This window comes from Hemicordylus capensis, chromosome 6 (assembly GCF_027244095.1).
Source record: "Hemicordylus capensis ecotype Gifberg chromosome 6, rHemCap1.1.pri, whole genome shotgun sequence".
NCBI classification, from domain to species: Eukaryota; Metazoa; Chordata; class Lepidosauria; order Squamata; family Cordylidae; genus Hemicordylus; species Hemicordylus capensis.
The window spans coordinates 140,518,372-140,528,818 of record NC_069662.1 but is presented as its reverse complement, the minus strand read 5'-3'; the positions used below and the strand labels follow the sequence as shown (position 1 = coordinate 140,528,818).

Below are 10,447 nucleotides of genomic sequence, written 5' to 3'. Positions count from 1 at the left end.
TTTTAATAGGACAAGATTTTTTTATTGAACCAACTAACTACCAAAGCATACAGTATGTTGATAGGGCTGAGAGAGAGTCCTGCCTGCAACCTTGGAGAAGCTGCTGCCAGTCTGTGAAGACAATCCCGAGCTAGATAGACCAATGGTCTGACTCAGTATATGGCAGCTTCCTATCTTCCTACACGCAAATAATGCGCCATGCACAGTGTGGCACACAAAAACATTATATCTCACCTCCAGGTCCCCACCTCTGGCTCTGACTTTACAAGAAGTAAGGTCTCCAGGATAGCTGAGAAGAGATAAGTATCTGCCTCTCAAGCTATATTATTTATGGCCTATAGAAGAACAGGTTCATTTCTCATGGGGTTATGAAATCTCATGGCTCCTCTGTCCCTTACAGATTATTATTACATGTATATCCTGCTCTTCCTCCAAGGAGCCCAGAGCAGTGTACTACATACTTGAGTTTCTCTTTCACAACAACCCTGTGAAGTAGGTTAGGCTGAGAGAGAAGTGACTGGCCCAGAGTCACCCAGCTAGTTTCATGGCTGAATGGGGATTTGAACTCGGGTCTCCCCAGTCCTAGTCCAGCACTCTAACCACTACACCACATTTATACATATGCTACATGGAAGATGCTGAAAGGCATAATATCATACTGCACGGGAGATGGCAATGGTAAACCCCTCCTGTATTCTACCTAAGACAACCACATGGCTCTGTGGTCACCAGGAGTAGACACCAACTCAATAGCACACTTTACCTTTACATGTCCAGAACTAAATGAGGAGTGTGTGTGTGTGTGTGTGTGTGTGTGAGAGAGAGAGAGAGAGAGAGAGAGAGAGAGAGAGAGAGAGATCCGTATGTATATTCTTTAAACTAAGGTGTAACATATAAGTAAGGTATTCATTTCACAGCAATTCACTGGCCAGCATGAACAACCACCTTTACATTTTTGCTTACTGTTTTTGAAATATGAATGATAAAGGATGCTTCCTCTTTGAAATGAAACTGTGCCTGTGGTCTTGCTCCCCATGTCTCCTTTCTCCTCACTCTGACCTGAAGAGCCTCCCTCACACATGAGGTGAGGAGTGACTATGTGCATGTACAGAGAGTCTAGCCCAGAAAGCAAACGAGGGGAGGAGAGCCTCTTTCTATGTGGCTCTGGTCAAGTTTGTTTGAGAGTCCCTTTGCAAAACAAAGAGAGTCCCTTTGTTTTGACTTGATGACTTGTTGACTCAGACTGAGCAGAACAAAGGGAAGCCAGTCCACCCACCTCTGCTTAGTCTGTCTATCTTTGCAAATTGCAATCCACCTGTATGCAGATTCCCTGAAAGAGACAGGCAGGCGCCGCAGGACACACAGGAGAGGGTCAGAGCTCAGGCTGAGGACACAGCACATTCTGAGACTGTTGTTGCTTTTCTTCAAGTTCCATCGGTAGCGGCACCTTCCCAGCCCAGTGGGTGGTGCTCTGCACCTTCCAGCAAGCTGTGCCCGCCCCGATGCAATGCGTCTGTTGCATCCTCGGAAAAGCCGCTCCTGCCTGTTATCCTGCCTGCACCCCTGGTGTTTGCCACGGCTACTGCCCTGATCACTACTGCGGCCCTCAACTTGCTGGTACCAAAGGCCGAAGCCACCTCTCCCGCCAATTGCAGTTACATCGGGCCTGGCCGCTCCAGCTCCATTCTCCACCGCTGGTTTGCTGCTGAGTGGGGAGGCATCGGTTTCGACATCGCACTTGGCCTCAACGTTGCTCTCAAAGAAAGGTTTTGCGAGACCTAAAAAAGGGGTGGAGCCTATCTCGGGTCCATCAGGGAAGGCAGCAAGGACAGTGAAGCATCCTGCTGTTCCCCCTGCTATTGACTTGAGTCAGCTTTCAGGCACCGTACTGACAGGGGCTGTACCGTCGGTACTGAAGAAGAAAAAGAAGGCTAAAATACAAGCTCCTTCAGCCCCACCCACAGAGCAATTGCAAGGGGAAAAGAAGATGAAAACTAAGCACCTAAATCCTCCCTTGGTGTCTGCTCCGGCTCTGCCTATTATTGACACTGAGTCAAACCCTGACTCTCTGGATTCCGGGAATGACCCAATTAGCCCCAATTTGACACCCAGATCAAGGAGCTCACCAGGAGCAGAGGGAGGCTGGTGGCGGCCCATGTTTGGCTGCTGCAGCAGCCTCCTGGCCCCGCCCCCACGTCTGACGTCAGACGCAGGGGGCCAGCCAGCCACACCTCTGCGCCTGACATCAGGCGCGAGGGTGTACTCTCCCTCCCAAACAGGGTCATGTGGCCCGTTTGGGAAGGGAGATCAGCTCATACTACATTGGGCAGCGTGGGCCGGAGCAACTCTCCCTGCCTTTAAAGGGGGCTTCCTTTAAAGGCAGGGAGAGCTGTTCCAGCCATGCTGCCAACACAGTGTGGGCCAATCTCCCTCCCAAACGGGGCTGCGTGGCCCCATTTGGGAGGGAGATCAGCCCCACTGCATTGGCAGCGAGGTCAGGAGCAGCTCTCCCTGCGTCACTCCGGCCGCACTGCCAATGCAGCATGGGCTGATTTCGGTTTAAGAGCCAAATAATGCCCCCCGCATCTGACATCAGACACGGGGGGCTTGTCTGGGGCCATGAGGTGCGGCCCCTGGGGGTAGCGGCCCAGGTTCTTTGAACCCGTTTGCCCAATGGTGGATCCGCCCCTGGGGCTCACAAAGTAGAAGCCCAAGCATCTCCTCCAGTAGGTCTAAATGTAAGATGTAAATGGCTGCCCAAATGTAAATGGCCACCCAGAGATGTAAGTTTGGGGAGGGTATAAATTAGATAGATAGATAGATAGATAGATAGATAGATAGATAGATAGATAGACAGATAGAGACACAGAAGCTGCTCATGGGGCAGGTCTTATTCACCTAAAGGACACTATGAGGCAAAGTATTAAAGACTATCTTCAGATGGGGACTCCTCTCAGGGAGGTGATGATCCAGATTTTTATTATGAGGATCCTTTTGACTGCTACCAGTTTTCAAAAAGGCATTACACACCCTTCTATGATTACTATGCACCTGGATGCCATTATTCCTCACTTAGTCTTACCCACATCACACATATGCAAAGAGACCCTGCTATGACTCTTACCATAAGCCAAGGGGCCCCCGTCACAGGTCCAGGTCCCCATCCAGGTCTCAATCTGGATCCCCAAACCAGCCTAAATTGCACTCAAGGTCTCCTCCTAAGCCAAGTTTGCCCAGTGTGCCAGTGATTCCACAGCTTCTGCCTGTTCAGTCTCCTGCTGGTTTGACTCCAGACCAACAGCCTCTGCCTCAAAACCCTCCACCACAGGTCCCTGTGCCAGCAGACCCAGAGTAATCTAGTGGGAGCACAGATTCCATGGATTCTGAGACAACCCCTGACATGGTTACTACCCTGCCAGTCATGGAGGATGGTGCGCAAGAGCTAGTAGAGGATCCCTCACCATAGGAATCCAAACACTATGCTGAACAATTGGAACATAGGGCTACTTCACTAGGTCTGCAAGTCCACCAGCAACTGGTGCAGTTGGAAGATCCCATTTTTTCAACTCATGCAAATGGAATCTCATGTCCCAGTGGCTCTGCCTCTAATGCCAACTCTCATCCAAGTCATTAAAGTATCATGGGAGAAAACAGCCCATTTCTGCTACCTCCAAAAAACTGGAGAACATGTACAGAGTGCAGTCTATTGATACAGCCTTTCTAACCAAGCATCCTGTGCCAAACTGAGTAGTAGTAGAGTTGGCCCAGTCTCGTAACAAGCAACACTTGCTTACTGCAACTGTTGATAAAGAGGGCAGAAAGTTCGACTCCCTGGGCAACAAGGTCTACTCCACAGCTGGCTTCCTAGTGCAGGTGACTAACCACCAAGTGTGCTGGGTGCGTTACCAGCATTTCATTTTGGAGAAACTTGCGCCTTTTCTCCAACACTTCCAGCAAGACCATAAGGATGCCATGTTGCTTTTCCTGAACGAAGGTCTCTTTGTAGCGAAGTAACAGCTATATTCCTCAAGACACTGCACCGGTTGTGGTTCTCATGCCATGGTGTCTGCAGTCTCTATAAGGAGGCACACATGGTTGAGATCTTCTTCCCTGTCTGAAGAAGCCAGGACACGTGTAGAGGACTTGATGGTCCTTTGATGGGGAGGTTCTGTTCGGAGCAAAGATAGATGATACATTAGAAAGAGTGCAAAAACTGTGCACTACAGTAAAATCAATGGGTTTTCCCCAGTCTGCCTCCTCTTCCTCCACTTGACGAAAGCCCTGACCTCATTACTCTCAACCCAAACAATCCCCGTATCACTTGGGAGATTCCTTTAGTCAGCAGCACCATTTCCAGCAGCACAGGGTGCCCAACTCAGAGTCCAACACGAGATACCAATCAACCTTTAAACCAAGAGCATCCTACACCAAACGGCAATGACGTCACTGCTCACCTGCCACTGTTGGCTTTTTACCAGGCCTGTAGGGACAAAACATGAGACTCCTGGGTCCTGGCTATTGTGAGGAACAGGTACAAAGTAGAGTTCAACTCCTTGCCCTGCTTTTCAGGAATCCGTAAAACACCGCCCTCTTTTCACCTGATGATGGAGGTCAAATCCCTCCTCAAAAAAGGAGCCATTCAAAGAGTCAACCGCAATGAAAACTTGGGCATATTTTCCTGATACTTCAAGGTCCCCAAGAAGGACAGGGGTCTGAAACCTATTCTCAGTTTAAGAGAAGTAAATTACTTTGTGGCGTACAGAAGGTTTCTCATGGTGACCATCCCTGCTATCCTCCGTCTCTTCTTCCTGGGCACCAGAATCAGCCTCAATTCGGCAAGCAACACACAACTTCTGCATGTCGCGAAGGCACAGTGCAAGATTTGTGCAGCGGCTCCTGGGCCTGATGTCATCATCCACAGCAGTGCTCCCTCAAGCTCGCCTTCACCTGTGGGCACTTCAGGCCTGGTTCCTGAACAACTTTAGGCCGCAAATTCACTCACAACGCAGGCTTCTAACAGCTCCTCACAGGGTGCAGAGATCATTCCTGGTGGACGAGGGTCTCCAATCTATCGCAAGGGACACCCCACCCTCACTATCACCACAGATGCCTCCAACACGGGGTGGAGAGTGCATTTTGAGGACCTGATGGTCTTGGGACATTGGTCACAGACAGAGTGACGACATCACATCAGTTATTTGGAGCTCCTGGCAATGTTCTGGGCTCTCAGGGCATTCCACCACTGGATATTGGGGTCCTCAGTGATGCTCCTCATAGACAACACGACGGCCAGATCATACTCAAACAGGCAAGGGGGAACAATGTCTCAATCCCTCCTCAAACTGGCAATGCACCTTTGGATGCGGTGCTTGGACTGGGAAAGCTGGCCACATCCAAGGCAAAATCAACACTCTAGTCATCTAATGGATGCCCTGAGTCACTAGAACACCCTATCTCACGAATGGCAGTTAGATCCTGCTCAAATTCTTTCAGTTGTGGGGAAACCCTCTACTGGATTTGTTCGCATCAGACCAGAACACTCAGTGTTTTGCAGCAAGGCAGGGATGGACCCATCATCGGAGGGTGATTCCTTTCTCCTCCATTGGGGCGGAAAGCTTCTGTTTATGTTTCCACCATTTGCTTTAATCCCTCGAGTCCTCCAGAAGATTAATGAGGACAGGACCAGGTGAATCCTGATTGCTCCCTGCTAGCCAAGGCAGTCCTAGTTTACTACACTCCAACAACTGTCACAGGACACTTACCTTCGCCTTCCACCAGTACCATACCTGGGTCGGTGTCTGCACCTAGACGTGGAGACTCTACACATCACAGCCTGGAGGATAGGAATATGACTTTGTTCAGTTGTCAAGTGCAAGAAGTTTTGACAGCCGCAAGGAAATTCTCCACACCAAAACTGTATGCCGCTAAGTGGAAGTGCTTCTCAAAATTTATGGATCACAATGGCCTGTCACCCTCCTAGGAACCCTTGTCATTGATTTTTGAATATCTGCTTATGCTGAAAGACAGTGGGTTGTCCCACTCCTCATTGAGGGTTCATTTGGCTGCCGTAGCAGACAGGCGTTCCACATCTGGCTTGTTCTCTCACAAACTGGTTAAGAAATTTTTGAAAGGGATCCTTCATATGTTTCCTCCTGCACCTAAGTGTTCCCCACCTTGGAACCTGTTGCTAGTTCTTAAGCAGTTGATGAAGCCCCTCTTTGAGCCCATGGTTACATGTAACTTCAAGCTGTTGTCTTTAAAAACTGTTTCCTTGGTTGTAATTACTTTGGCAAGATGAGTAAGTGAGTTAAAAGCATTACATAAGATGCTCCCCATTGACTATTCCACAAAGATGGAATTATTTTGAGACCTGACATCACTTTTCTGCCTAAAGTGGTATCTGAGTTTCACCTGGCACACGACATAACACTACCTACCTTCTTCCCTTCACCTATCATGGGCCTATCATACATTGGACGTAAGAAGAGCCCTGGCCTCCTATATAGACAGGATGTGGCCTTTCCCAGGTCTCAGCCTCTATTTATATCATATGCTGAACTGTCAAAGAGCTTATCTGTTACCTCTCAGAGGATCGCTTCATGAAGGAGGCAATCTCCTTGGTGTATCATCTGAACCGTTGCCTTCCCCTATCAGGGCACATTCCACTCGAGCAATGGCAACCTTTTTACATGGCTTTTTACAGGAGTGTTTAATGGCTTTTTTACAGGAGTTTTTAATGGCTTTTTACAGGAGTGTTTCAATCTTGGACATCTGTAAGGCTGCTACATGGTCCCATCCAACAACATTTGTCGGACATTATGAGCTGGACATCCACTCCAAGTCCCAGGCGGTGTTTGCTTCTGACCTCCAGTCTGCCTTTCAGTGATTCTCCTTCCTCTTTGGTTGCACCCTCCATCCAGGTAAGGAAGATTGCTATTACCCCACGTGTGATGCACAGACCACGAAGAAGAAAGACAGGTTTCTTATCTGTAACTGTAGTTCTTCAGGTGGTCTTCTGTGCATTCACACATCCCACCCTTCCTCCCCGTTGCAGCATGAGTTTAACATTACCTTTGGCTAATTATGGCCTCTGCTCTTAGCTGCGGTGGTCGCTCGGACTGATGGAGTGTGGTAGTCTGTCAGATGGGGGAGCCGTGTTTCCCGCTCTTTTTTCCTAATATGGTAAAGCTCTAGAAATATCCAGATGTTGGCTCTGTGCAGGTGCAAACCCTTGTGTGAATGCACAGAAGACCACTCAAAGAACTACAGTTACAGGTAAGAAACCTGCCTTTCTTTGCATGGCTGCCTCTTTGTTCCCTGCTGCCTCTTCTTCTCTCCTGGCAATCTTCAGCTGCCCATAAGCCTCTGCTTCACTATCTGTGAAACTGAATGATTAAATAATTAGTGAAATGCCTAGACACACATAGAAGGAAATCCCTCTTTTAAAATGGTCCTTGCCCTTGGCAGTTTCTTCTTAAAAACAGTACAACTTACAGTCTACTGCCTGATAAGGTACCTTTTTAGTTAGTTGAAATGTTTTCAGTCAGTTAATATTTCATCCCTACTTAAACATACCTTTGCCAAATTCAGCTCACTTCTTGTTCTCTAGCATGTAACAGTATCCACAACTCTGCTTGGAATAGCTCTAAAAAGCATTTGAGTTAACCCAACAACATATATATCCAAGTCAGTTTTAATGAAGTGTGCTGGAGAATTCCTTCTCCCAGATTTGCTTTGGCCATAGCCCAGACCCAGTAAGGATTTCCCAAGGAGTGGTCTACCACCCACATCAAATGCAAAACATACTTCAGGATCTTCAGTTGACAGCCTGGATGCTTCCAGGCAGAACATGGTCCTTCACTGCTAGATCCTTCAAGTCATGATTGCAGAGTCTGTAGGGTAAGGCAAAAGAACTCATCAGAAAGAGGAACAGGAAGGTCCAGTTCTAACACACCTAAAGGCTGGCATCTGCCCAGAGATCCTGCTACAGCTCTCAAAAGCAAGGGTTGCTCTCCTCTTCTTCTTCTGCTACTACTACTACTACTACTACTACGAATAATTATATACTGCCTTTCAAAAAAAAGGTTCCCAGTGCGGTTTACAAAGATATAAACAAGCAAATAAATAAAATTGCTTCCTGTCCCCAAGGGGTTCACAATCTAAAAAAGAAACATAAGATAGACACCAGCAACAGGCACTGGAGGGATATTGCACTGGGGTTGCTGAGCTCTCCTGGAGGTCCCATCCATGTATCATATTCAAGAGCACATGAGGGAACATTCCTTGGACCAGTCCTCAGTTCCAGATTGTCAGGGGATGCACAATTTGAAAGGCAAACCTCATGGCTGGAGGCTGAGATCCAAGGAAGGTACCTCATCATCATCAACATCAATTTTATTACAGCCTTAAGCCAACCAAAGGAAGGTACCTGAAAATGCATCAGATCAGGCCCAGTCCCAAACACAGCTGCCCACACCCAACCATGGCACACATACCTGAGGACACAATACTCACAATTTTTTGTCAAGTCTCAAAGTCCTGCATATGTGTAAGTGTGTAAAATTCAGAACATTCATCTTCAAAAAACTGGAAAGTATTTTTCTAGGTAACCTGTTCTAAAGCAATTGCATTGGCTACCAATAGGTTTCTGGGCAAAATACAAAGTGCTGGTGATTACCTTTGAAGCCCTAAACGGCTTAGGACCAGGTTACCTAGGAGAGTACCTTCTTCCGCATGATCCTCACCACACATTGAGATAATCGAGAGAGGTCCATCTCCATATGCCGCTGGCTTGTCTGGCAGTGACTTGGGAGCGGGCCTTCTCTGTAGTCGCTCCTAGGCCATGGAATACACTCCTTATAATTATTGTTTTTATTTACTACATTTTAATACCACCTTTCTGCCTTCTGGCAAAGGCACCCAAAGCTGTTTACAATATTAAAAGAAGCAAATTACAGAATGTTAATAAAACGTCGTCTCAGGCTGTCGGTCTTTTCAGGAGCTGAGGGACAAGAGCTCCCTGGCCTGGGTGCCTCCTTCTCAGTGCCTCCTTAGTGTGCCTTCCTCTTAGGGCACACTGGTCTTTCAGTACTCCTGGGAAGGAAGGGGAAGGCCTGCCTCAACAGTCCTCACAGGCTCCAGAGCTGGTCTCTATGGGGGCCGATGTTATGCTCTCCTCTGGCCTAGGCGCCTCCTTTCTTGCCTTCCTCTCAGGGCACACTAAAGACATTTGCAGTTTAATATCTTTGCCAGCCTTCAAAAGAGCCCTTACGACACTTTTTTTTTCCCCAGCCAGGCTTTTAGTAATCTTTTAATGTTTAAAAAATTTTAATTGCTCTTTTTAACAGTTTTCTTGTGTTTTTCTTGTGTGTGTTTTGTGAACCACCTAGACAGCCTTTGGAGTCAGGCGATATATAAAGTAAATAAATAAATAAAAGTTCTGTGAAGATGCAGGAGCTAGATCTTTTTAAGGGGGCATTGTCAGCACCCACTCCAAATTTTAATTCCCAGGAACCTTTGGGGCAAGCCACTATAGCCAGCATTAAACAGATAGATGCCTCCGTAGCATATTTAATCTTTAAATTTACATTCATCCCACTCTTTGACCCAAAGCTAAGGGCATTGTACATACTTCTCTTCCTTCCCCCCACTCAAAAAAAACCCCCTTTTAGACTCACAACAATACTATAAGGTAGGCCAGATGGGGAGAAATTGGCCCAAGGTTGCCCCAGTGAGCTTCATGCTGAGTGAGGATTTTATTTGAACCTGGGTCCTTGTCTGATACTGACTCTTACTACATTTGTTGGGTTGCCATGAAAGGCACAGGAGCAGGGCAGGTAGGTGCTGGCAATTCTAAGGGAAAAGAAAGACCAGAAAGACCATTATTTCTGCTCAAACAACACCAGGGTTCTATTGTTTACTGTCACCATGGTGCTCAACGGCTGCTTTGGATGACAGGGTTGGTAGTCTTTGTGGAATGAAGTCATCTGGTCTGTGTTTGTGCCCAGGGAGAGGAGAGCCAGTTTTTCAAGGCTTGCTGTTCCCCACAGTATGGAGGTGGGCAAGGCAGAGTGGCTTTTCAATGTGTGCACCATTTTATCATGCATGGGGGAACTAGCTACTGCTGTTCTGCTTTGGCTGTGCATTCTGTGGTGCTCTTTTAATTTTTTTTAACTGCCTGCAATCTTTGGAGAAAGGCAGGGTTCACATTGTAAAATAACAGCTAGGTATTTACCTCTGCCGGCTTTTAGGGGCAGGAAGCAAGCCCTGCTCACTGGGCCAAGAGGCACCTCTCAAAGTGGAAATTCCCTTTACATTAAGCAGTGAGGGTGGAGCAAGTGGCTCCATTCATCCCTAGCACAGCATCTCTCCAGTGGCAGTTGCCGGGGTTTCCCTTCGTTCTTCTTTGACTGTGAGCCCTCTGGGAACAGCAAACCTTCTTTCTAGG

At 47.6% G+C, this 10,447-nt stretch overlaps 1 long non-coding RNA gene across 1 annotated transcript; it reads right to left on the bottom strand.

The window, feature by feature from the left end:
* Positions 1–6,649: 6,649 nt before the first annotated feature.
* Positions 6,650–10,007, bottom strand: LOC128330558 (uncharacterized). The gene is made up of 4 exons (XR_008310146.1): positions 9,789–10,007; positions 7,807–7,892; positions 7,072–7,385; positions 6,650–6,933 (listed from the first exon to the last, which is right to left on the bottom strand). It is a non-coding gene; the product is annotated as an uncharacterized LOC128330558 (long non-coding RNA).
* Positions 10,008–10,447: the final 440 nt, after the last annotated feature.